Here is an 11,762-nt window from a genome sequence, read left to right as displayed (position 1 = left end):
GAAGAAGTTATTAGATCAGATTTAAGTAAAATGCCTGCCAGTTAGTAATATTATAATGTGTTAAGATTTTAAACCATAGGAGGCCAGCACCGCGGCTCACTTGGCTAATCCTCCGTCTGCTGCGCCAGCATCCCATATAGGCACCGGTTCTAGTCCTGGCTGCTCCTGTTCCAGTCGAGTGCTCTGCTGTGGCCCAAGAGGGCAGTGGAGGATGGCCCAAGTGCTTGGGCCCTGCCCCTGCATGGGAGACCAGGAAGAAGTATGCAGCTCCTGGCTTCAGATCAGCACTGCGCCGGCCATATCAGCCATTTGGGGAGTGAACCAATGGAAGGAAGACCTTTCTCTCTGTCTCTCTCTCACTGTCTAAACTTGCTTGTCAAAAAAAAAAAAGTTTTAAACAAAAGGAAACATTTGCATAATAAATTCATTGAGTTTTCTTTCAAAATATTTAGTGACTCCCTCTGTTGTACCAATAAACTTAAGGCATCTAAACTAAAACTTACATTGACTCCCTCAGTTGATTTTCAATGAAATTTTCAACATTCATACCTTTCTGATCCTTTCAATGTACTCTAAACACATATTGAATTGAAGAACAGAAATCTGGCTTTTCAAATTTTCTTTTTATATATATTTATTTATTTAGAAATATTCAAGGTAAGCAAATTTCATGTACTTCATGTATACAGATTTGGGAACATAGTGATGCTTTCCACTCTCCCCTCCCACCCACATTCCACTCTTCCTCCTCCTTCCTCTCTTATTCCTTCTCTTAATTTTTACAATAATCTACATTCAGTTACTTGCATATAATTGATACCAATATCCCCTACACCTCTTGGGTAAAAGTTGAGGAAGAAATGTTGAATATCGGCAGTTGTACATGTATCTGATATAAATCAGGAGAAATTTTTGTAAAAATCAGAAAGTGAAACTTATCTTGCTTGTGGGAAACTGAGGGCTGGCAAAGTTCAAGGCAAACTATGATACAATGATTACTTTATTGACTACTTTAAAATGCTGGGTATTGTATAAATATTTATTCATTTTGTAGGAAAGAAGTTTCAGAATAAAATTTTAATAGCCTTTCCATTCACTGATATTTTAACAATTATCATTGTAAATTTTGTAAATAATACAAGAGCTAAGAAAATTCAATAGCCAAAAATGTTGGTTGTATCATATACTATTGTCTAAAATTTCTGTTGTATCAATTCCCAGAAATCTATGACAATAAGTGAAAGAATTTATATTTTTCATTTAATTAGAAGATGTGGATTCTGACCAGTGACAAAACACAGAAAGTGAAACTTCGTCTAAAGAAAAAATCCAAAATGTCTGGAAAGCCCACAAGTGACTGAGCTGGACTATAAAAAATTTACTAGAAGTATGGAAACGTATACTGGGAGAGTCTTTCCTGCTGAGCTGGGTTAATAGGTTCAGATAAGCCCACGGTCTAAGTAGTTTCTTCACTACTTAGCTTTTCCCTTCAAGGACCCCTCCAGGTGTATCTGCAGTGACAGCAGTTTTAGGAGTTTAACCACACAGTGCCTTTTGATCTCATTTCAGCTGCTGTGATTAAACAGACACACATCACTTGCTGTGCCATAGTCAAAGAGTCTTGTGGTTCACCTTTGCTGAATTAGTACCCACTGAGCACTGCAAATATTTAAAATGTCAATCCATTTGATAATGTCAGAGAAAGCTGAAAATACCACAAAATGGCACCAAGGAAGCATTCAATGCAGACAAAAGAACATTTAACATCTCTCTCCTTCAAGGAGAAATGAGTTAAATGAAACAGTAAACCTCTGAGGATGTCACTCAGGTCAGCAAATTTAAGAACCCTAAATGCAACATGGGCTTATAATTTACTGTTTTGTATGTTCTGTTTTAAAAAAGCATTCTATCGCTGATCTTAATACACTGCTGTTCCTGGAGAATTAATTTATATTGACACAAGATTAGGACATTTTCACCACAAAATCTATCTGGTATCATTCTTTAGGCAAGCTTTGGATACTTTACTAAAGATCCCAGACATAAATGAAAACTTCAAATTTCAAGTGACATCTTTATTTCACTAACAAGTATTTAATTCCAAAATGTAATAAAGTAGGACAGCATACTGGTGTTAAGTTTGGAAATATCAGCAAAATCACAGTAGTCTCATGATCTTTCCATAATCTCCTGCTACGAAACTCAAGTCCAAAATGAAACTATAATGTGAATATATTTCGGTTTTGTTTAGATTGTTAATAAGGTACAATGAGTAGGATTTCAACATTTTTAGTTTCTTGTATTCACATATGTAGGAATTATGTTGGAGAGCTAATTGTTGCACCAATATGTCCATTGATTGCATTTCTGAATCAGGATACATTCTGTGGTAAGAGTTCACAGTCAGTAGGCAGCTCTGCTCCTTGAGCATATTTGGGTCCAGGGATGTAGGTCTCACATTTTCCCAGAGGAATTCTGTGGTCCTTGGATTCACCCTCACTCTTGCCTGAGGCATGAGAAAGAGCGTTGACATTCTCTTCAACTGTGAGATGGAAGTTGCATATATCCTTCACTTCACATTCTACTGATGTGAGCTCAGTCACATGGGTCCACTTAGCTAAAAGTCTTAGAAATGCAGACTGGCATCTACAAAAATTTAAGACAAAAATTTTTCTCCAAGACATATTTTCACCCATTTTTACAATTTAGAGTGAGTCTAATCTTGTTAATATGGATGGAAAGGAATGACACTTTTAACTAAAAATAGCAAATACAAAGGGAAAAAAATGTGAACACAAAAGTCAAAAAATATTCTAATACTGATAAATATAAAATTCATGCATAAAATATTCAGGTAATATTACTATAACTGCTATATTTCAGTTTTCAAGGGCAAAATACTATCTTCTTGAGTGCAGTTTTGCAAAAACAAGTTGTTTTTGCTTTTGTTTTTGTCATTAGATGCTGGCAATTTTCCAGTATAATTAAGTGTAATAGAAAGATTCAAACTTAACTTGAAATACAGTTAATATTTAGTGTTCATAAAAATTAAAATTATTTGTAACTCATTTGAAAGTTAAAGCTTATGAACAGCCTTTAATTTCCATTTCTTGCTTTATTTCCACTTTATTTATTTGTGGAGTTAAGTCCCCACCCTTAACAGCAACCCAGTCTGGCCATTTATGTAAATTGCTGTAAAGTGATATCATGAGAATTCACTCATCTTAGAAAATCAGTATTGGGAAATAAATTTTATGCTTGATTGAAAATTTGCCAAGCCTGTTTTCATTCTATTAAACACAACTATCCTTCTATCAAACTAATGCTTCTATCAAACACTTTCTTATCCTTGAATGTTGCTTATATGCCTTCCCTCATTATAGATAATTATCACATATCTTTCAAACCACCCATGAGCCATGCTTTTAAAATATAATTGCTTTATTTTGAAAAGAATAATCTAATTTGATTAAGTGTACTACAATTAAAATAGTAAGAGTGGAGACTTATTATTTAGAAACCAAACTCTCTCATAACTCATGTGAAATGCTGTTTCAAGTTCAATGCTGAGCTGATCACTATTAACCTTCCCAAATGTATCAGTCCCTGTAACTCATTAATCATTTTCACCATGTTTCTTGAAGTTCCCCAATTTGGATTCATCACGTATTTGTTTTCTAATGTCTTACACCTAATTGACATTTACTTCAGGTGAAATTTAACAATACAATAGTCACATACTGTTACATTTTTTAAATTAATAATTGTGAATTTTATCTGGAATTTTTATCAGGTGGATTTCTACTATGCATAATTTCTTTAGTATAATAAAAATTACTTCTTATTTCGGAATCTTTATTCTCCTAGTATAATACCTTTAATTAATACATATTTTTATTTTATTCAGTTAATATTTCTTTGACTTTACTAAGTACTGGATTTTCCATGATGATCACAAAGAAACATAGAACATGGTATTGGATTTTAGAGTTTTGCGGGAAAGACCAATGTTAATGAACAAACCAAATACTTGCAATGAAAACTTTGAATAATTACTGTATGTTTTCCAAAGTTACAGTAAAGAAAATTGTCATGGTCAGTAATATGCTCCTGGAAGATGCATAGCTAAGCTGTGATCCAGGGAAGTACTGGAAATAGCTACATGAAAGCCAACGTTGAGATAAGTATCAGAGGTAACAGTTTGTGTGAGAAAGAAGTATAGATTCAGGGCCAGTGTTGCTGTGTAATGGGTTAAGCTTTTACCTGCTATACCAGTGTTCCAAATGCCTGCAAGTTCTAGTCCCAGCTGCTCCACTTCTGATACAGCTCCTGGCTAATGTGCCTGGGAAGGCAGTGGAACATAATCTAAGTACTTGGGCTCCTGTCGCCCATATGGGAGATCTGGTTGAAGCTCATGGCTCCTAACTTCCGCCTCCTCCAGTCCTGGCCATTGCGAACATTTTGGGTAGTAAAACAGTACAGGGAAGGTCTCTCTCTCTCTCTCTCTCTCTCTCTCTCTCTCTCTCTTTCCCTCTCTCTCTTTCTATCCCTCACCACCCTCCCTCCCTTTCTCTCTCCCTTCCTGTCTTTGTAACTCTGCCTTTCAAATAAATAAATAAATCTCTTTTTAAAAAAACAAGAATGTATGGGTTCATCCAGGAACAATACATATAGATCAGCCTTCTGGCAATACAGAGAGAGGAAAAGCATGATGTGAAGAAAGATGGGGGGTGCTGGCGCTCTGGCATAACAGGTAAAGCTGCCATCTGAAGCACCAGCATCCCATTTGGGCTCCGGTTCAGGTCCCAGCTGCTCCACTTCCAATCGGGCTCTCTCCTATGGCCTGGGAAAGCAGTAGAAGATGACCAAGTCCTTTGACACACTTCAGCCATGTGGGAGATCTAGAAGAAGCTCCTGACACCTGGATTCAGGTCAGCACAGCTCTGGCTGGTGTGGCCAGTTGGGGAGTGAACCAACAGATGGAAGACTTCTCTTTCTCTCTCTCTCTTTCTTTCTCTCTCTCTCTACCTGTCTTCTCTCTGTGTAAATCTGACTTTCAAATAAATTAATAAATCTTAAAAAAAGAAAGGTTGAAGAGAAAGAGAGGGGGAGAGTATGTAAATGGGAAGGAGGTAATATCATTATATTCTCGGAATTGTATCTATGAATTACATTGAATACAATGATAATAATAATAATAGTAATGATAAAGATTGGAGAGGGACAATGGCAATATGTTTATGAAGCTGAGACACATCAATTTTTTTTTAATTACGCCCAGTATGTGGATGATATGACCAGCTTTATGTTTTTGAAAAAAAATTATTCAGTCTGTTCCATGGAGATCCAACTGAGAATGCCATTAGATGATACATAAAGTGATATTTGGAGGCTATTACTATGACTTATATGACAAATTGTTGTAGTTTGGACCATGGTGGTAGAGAAACAGAAGAATGGATTCACTGTAGAATTACTAAGGAAAGTCAGGCGTTCTCTATGTAATTCACATGGATAAACAGATTAAGAGAGATGTTGAGGATAGTGCCTTGATTTCTGGTTGACATAAACAGATTTGTTACTATTGTGTGAACTGGAATGTGCTCAGTACCAAGTTGCAGGGGAAAATATAATACATTCACTATTGGAAAGTTTGAGTTGCATTTCTCTGCATAACTCTTGGGATATACAGAACTGTCACATATTTTGTTGGACAGATAAGACTGATGCTCAGGAGAGAAGTATACACTGTATGTAAAAAAAGTGTGAACTCCCAGCACAAAGGTAAAACATCATGTCATAGACACAGTGCATGTGTGTAGGTATAAAATATAAGGTGCAAAGCAAAGAGATACAAGGAAAATATTTGAAGAACTTACAACTTTCAACGACATAGTAGAGAAGAGTAAGTCTTCAGAAGAGCAAGAGCAATCCATAGAAAGAAATACAGCAAATGTTAAGACATTGTTATGTCATATAAACAAAAGCAATGAAGTATCCAGTGACGAAGGCAATGGCTAATAGTGTTACATGTTAAATTCATGTAAAATAAATACTGAGAAGTTTCTGCTAGACTTACTGACATTGTATTCACAGGTCAGGTTAGAATGGAGTGAGAGATGTAAATCAAACTGGAAGGGTCAATGATTCATTGATAGTTGACAAAATGGAGAGAGTAAAATAAATCTTTCTTTAAAGAAGTTGGCTGTGCAAAAGCAAATCTAACAGATCTAACAGCAGCTAGAAAAACTAATATATTTATTACTCTTGCTAATGCTTTTGTTGATATCTTTAAAAGTGCTTAAAATGAAGCACTTGATTATGTTCAAAGATTTTTGGAAAGAAAACATGGATGGAATAAACTGAGAGGTAGGATAATCAATAGTAGAGAAAAAAGATGTGAGGGCTTGGTTTGTAAAGCATAAGTGGAAATAGACAGCCTTACTTTCTCATCAGGAAAGGAAAAGGTGCTGGTGAGATTAAGGCAATGGATAGCCTTTAGAGTACAGGTAATTTTAGGCGGTTGGTGTTCTGGTGGCTTCCACTTTCTCTGTCAGATAGAGGTTGTCCTGTCAGTAAGAAATATGCATAGAGTGAAATATTTTAAAAAGTGTTTGCAAAAAGCAAGATAGTACAGTACCTGAAAATAATGCAATTAGAGCAATTTTAATAGTTTTCTTATTAGAAAGCATCTGCTTCATTAAATCCTAATTTTATAAATTAATTAATAGGAAGAAAAACACATAAATGTGTATCTCTTTTTAGTTATTCATTTGTGAGTGACAATAAAGGTTATAGAAAATGAATAAAAGGCTAAGCACTCTTAAGGTTCTTTAAAATCTGGTTGACATTTAGAATGGGAAACTGTCTTTTGTCAATGTGTCCTTTCATTTGACTAGCATGCTATTTCAACTACTTTCAGACATCATTTGTACCATAAAATATTTTTTCAAGAAATTTTTAACTTAACTACTGAAAGCTGGATGTTTATGAATTTTCTTTTTTTTTTTTTTTTTGAGATTTATTTATTTGAAAGGTGGAGTTAGAGAGAGAGAAAGAGAGAGGAAGAGACCAAGAAAGAAAAAAGATCCACCCTCCTCTGGTTCACTCCCTAAATTTCCTCAATGGTCAGGTCTGGCTGTGTCAGATTGAAGCCGGGGATCAGGACCTTCATCTGAGTCTCCCAGTTGCGTAAAAGGGCCCAAGCTCTTTGGCCATCATCTGCTGTGTTCCTAGGTGCATTAGCAGGGAGCTGGATTGAGTGGAGCAGTAGGGACATGAACTTGCACAATATTCTTCACAGGCAGCAGCTAAACTCCATGCCACAATGCTGACCTATTTTAGGAAGATACTGTAGTCATTAAATGATCAGAATTATACATTGCATAAGAATGTTTCCAGATTATTCACCAGGATGCCATATTCTGAAAATATTTTTTAAAAAAATTTTCACATTTGAAAAAAAGTTTAAAAATATTTGGCAAAAAGCATTTTAAAAGAAAAATAGACTTTTCTATTACAAATAACACAATTTTGAAACATTTAGAGGTTGGCATAAAATTAAAATTTTAAAAAATTTTAAGGATCATTGTTCTTGTCAAATTATACTAGATATAATGTACAAGAGAATTAAATAGTTTCTCCAAATGTTGTACCCAGAATTTAATAAAGTCTCTAACTCTTTTCCCAAACATATGAGTTAGCACATTCATGGCACTTCTCTCACTCTTTTTAATATTATTACCATTTGACTTCCTGTAGGGCAAGTAAATATCAAAAGTTGATAACTGTGAGATGATATATCAAAAGTGAGGCACTGAAGCTATGTTCCATATTAATCAAACTGCAATGCTTTTGAAATACCACTGAATTCCACATAAACCAGTTCTTTATTTTTATACAAGAGGAAGTTTCCTACATGTGCACAGATAGATTATAAAATCAGATTTACATTTGATCTTAATCAAAAGCTGAGAAGCAATAAAATTACAGATTTATAGCAATTTTTGAACTTCTTTATAATGTCTGGCACAATTGAGGGTCTCACAATTTAATCACTAATGGTTCCTATGTACAGCAGAATTTCTTGACATGGAGGCAATGTGAGATTAGCAGACAGAAGGAAATATATAGTTTGGTGACATATAAGAATGAAAAAGATAAAGGTGGTTAATAGGGATAAGATAAGCAGTTTTTAAAAAATGCTCACTCCAAGCCGGCGCCACGGTTCAATAGGCTAATCCTCCACCTTGCGGCTCCGGCACACCGGGTTCTAGTCCCGGTCGGGGCGCCGGATTCCGTCCCGGTTGCCCCTCTTCCAGGCCAGCTCTCTGCTGTGGCCAGGGAGTGCAGTGGAGGATGGCCTAGGTGCTTGGGCCCTGCACCCCATGGGAGACCAGGATAAGCACCTGGCTCCTGCCTTCAGATCGGCATGGTGTGCCGGCCACCATTGGAGGGTGAACCAACGGCAAAAGAAGACCTTTCTCTCTTCTCTCTCACTGTCCACTCTGCCTGTCAAAAAAAAAAAAAAAAAAAAAAAAAAAAAAAAAAAAAAACTCAATCCACATAAAAAAATAAATTCTCAAGTGAACACGATCTTGCTCCAACCATTGAAAATTACTAGTTTGCTATGTTTGCTTCTGGAGTAGATAGAAATCTGGCTCGTTTCCTGGAGTATATTTCCGTCACTGGGTACACAGATGAAAGAGAAAGAAGCAGAGACACAGATGTCAATCACTTCAGTTATATTCTGTTATAGTATCAAAGAAGTGCACTCATTTTAAAAATACCTTAACAGTGCAAATGTCCATCAGTGGTAGAATGCATAAACAGATTATGCTGCATAAATAGAATGGAATGCTTTTCATCCATAAAAAGGATGAACTATTTGATAAGTGGTATAATGTGTACGAATCTTGAAAAAGCATCACTGAATTGTTCACGTTAAAATGTTTAATTTGGGGCAGGCATTGTGACACAGTAGATTGCCAACTTGGGGTGCCCACCTCACACATCAGGAGGTTGTTCCTCCATTTTCAATTCAGCTTCCTGCTGGTGCGTCCTAGAAGCTGAGCTGTGCTTGGGTCCCCTGCCACCGATGTGGGAGACCTGGCTTCTGACTTCTGCTTGGCTTAGCCCTGAATGGTGCAGGAATCTGGGGAGTTAGTCAGTCAATGGTAGATCTCTCTGTGTCTCTCTCTCTGCCTCTCTGTCCCTTCACTGTCACTCTACCGCCCCATCCCTCACTGTCACTTTGTCTGTCAATTAGATGAAAATAAATGAAAATTTAAAAAGTACTTTCTAAAAAAATTCAAATGTTTAATTTGACAAGCTAATTTCACTTCAATGTGTTAAAAAGGCTTTAATATGCTATATTATAAATGCAAATATATTAAACTGATAACAGATACTACACTTGATCTTACCCAAAAGGCCAAGAAGCAACTAACTGAGCACCAAAGGGGAAACTTGTTGAAGTGAAATGGACACTATGAGAAACAGTGACTTGATCAGCTATTCTGACTGTTGATGTACAATGTAATACTTTATCCATTTTAGTATTTTTCTCTTTGTTTTGTTCTAGTACTATTGGTTGAACTTTGTGATTAACACACAATTATTCTTAGGTATTTAAATTTTAACTGAAAAGTGATCCCTGTTAAATATAAGAGTGGGAATAAGAGAGGGAGGAGATGTACAATTTGGGAAATGCTCAATAGGACTTGCCCCAAATGGTGGAGTTAGAATCATGCAGGGGATCCCAATACAAACCCATCAAGGTGGCATGTACCAATGCCATCTCACTAGTCCAAGTGATCAATTTCAGTTCACAATGGATCACACTGATAGGTCTAAGAGTCAAAGGGATCACACAAACAAGACTAGTGTCTGCTAATACTAGCTGATAGAATCAAAAAGGGAGAGAACGATCCATCATGGGAAGCAGGATACACAGTGGACTCATAGAATGGCAGATGTCCCAAATAGCGCTCTGGCCTCAGAATCAGCCCTTAAGGCATTCAGATATGGCTGAAGAGCCCATGAGAGTATTTTAGGCATAGAAAGCCAAGACACCCTGGGGAAAAAAAAAAAAAAAAAAAAAAAAAAGACCTAAATGGAAGATCTCTGCGAGTGAGATCCCAGTGGAAAGAACGGGGCCATCAAAGAAGGAGGTACCTTTCTCTGAAGGGAGGAGAGAACTTCCACTTTGACTATGACCCTGTCAGAATAAGATCGAAGTTGGTGAACTCAAAATGCTTCCATAACCTTGGCAACACATGACTAGAGCCTAGGGAGATTACTGACACCATACACAAGAGTGTCAAATTGTTAAGTCAACAACAGGAGTCACTGTGTACTTAACTTCTCATGTGGTATCTGTCCTTAGTGTGCTGTCCAAAGTGAAGTAATGCTATAACTAGTACTCAAGCAGTATTTTACACTTTGTGTTTCTGTGTGAGTGAAAACTGAGGAAATCTTTACTTAATACATACTAAATCGATCTTCTGTATATAAAGATAATTGATAATGAATCTTGATGTGAATGGACTGGGAGAGGGAGCGGGAGATGGGAGGGGTGTGAGTGGGAGGGAAAATAATAAAAAATACACAATTACTCTTAGGTGTTTAATTAATGCTATAACTAGTACTCAAATAGTATTTTACACTTTGTGTTTCTGTGTGCGTGCAAACTGGAAATCTTTACTTAATATATGCTAAATTGATCTTTTGTATATAAAGATAATTGAAAATTAATCTTATGTGAATGGAAGGGGAGAGGGAGTGGGAGAGGGGAGTGTTGTGGGTGGGAGGGAAGTTATGGGGGGGAGCTATTGCAATCCATAAGCTGTACTTTGGAAATTTATGTTCATTAAATAAAATAAAATAAAAAAATAAATGCAAATATAAATAACTTAAGAAACGCTGATATAGGGCCTGCATTGTGGGTAAAGTGGGTAAAACTGCTGCTTGTGATTCCAACATCCCATATGGGCACTGGTTCCAGTCTTGGCTGCTCCACTTCTTTCCAGCTCCCTACTAATGCACCTGGGTAAGCAGTTGAAGATGGCCCAAGTCCTCGGGCCCCTGCCTCCACATGGGAGAGCTGGAAGAAGCTCATCATTCCTAGCTTCAATCTGGCCCAGCCCTGTCAATTGCAGCCATTTAGGGAGCAATATATTTAGGTGGATGGAAGCTCTCTCTTTCTCTGTGTCCCCCTCTCTCTCCCTCTTTCTCTCTCTGTAACTCTGACTTTTAAATAGCCAGGTATTTACTTAAAATAAATAACAAATAAATATTTAACAAATAAATAGATAGTGGTATAGTTTTAACTACTTGAGCCACCTTCTGCTGTTTGCTCAGATATGTTAGTAGGAAACTGGATCAAAAGTGAAGCAGCCAGGTCTCAAACCAGTGCCCATTTGGAATGCCAGTACTTCAGCCAGCAGCTTAACCTATGGTGCCACACAAGCACTGGTGTAATTGAAAGTCAATATTTTCTACTTAAAATGTTAATTCTTTTCATTCAGTATTTATGTTATTTCACTGAATTATCCCAAGAATACTGTCATGTGGGTACTATTATTCTCTTTTCTCATTTTGAGAAATTTAAATTCACAAATTTGAATTACTTGTTCAAAATTATGTAGTTTGTGAATGGCAAGCCTAGTTTCTTTTTTCTTATTACAAAAGTCCACATTCTTGGTGCCAGTGTTGTGGCACATGTTAAGCTGCTGTTCGGATGCCCACATCCCATATCAGAG

The 11,762-nt window shown here is 36.6% G+C and overlaps 1 pseudogene; it reads right to left on the bottom strand.

Moving 5' to 3' along the window:
• Positions 1 to 9,344: 9,344 nt before the first annotated feature.
• On the bottom strand, positions 9,345 to 9,445 carry LOC127493283 (U2 spliceosomal RNA; annotated as a pseudogene).
• Positions 9,446 to 11,762: the final 2,317 nt, after the last annotated feature.

The sequence above is a fragment of the Oryctolagus cuniculus genome, chromosome 5 (assembly GCF_964237555.1).
Source record: "Oryctolagus cuniculus chromosome 5, mOryCun1.1, whole genome shotgun sequence".
NCBI lineage: Eukaryota > Metazoa > Chordata > Mammalia > Lagomorpha > Leporidae > Oryctolagus > Oryctolagus cuniculus.
Note: the sequence above shows the minus strand (reverse complement) of the source record. Positions and strands in the feature narration are given on the sequence as shown.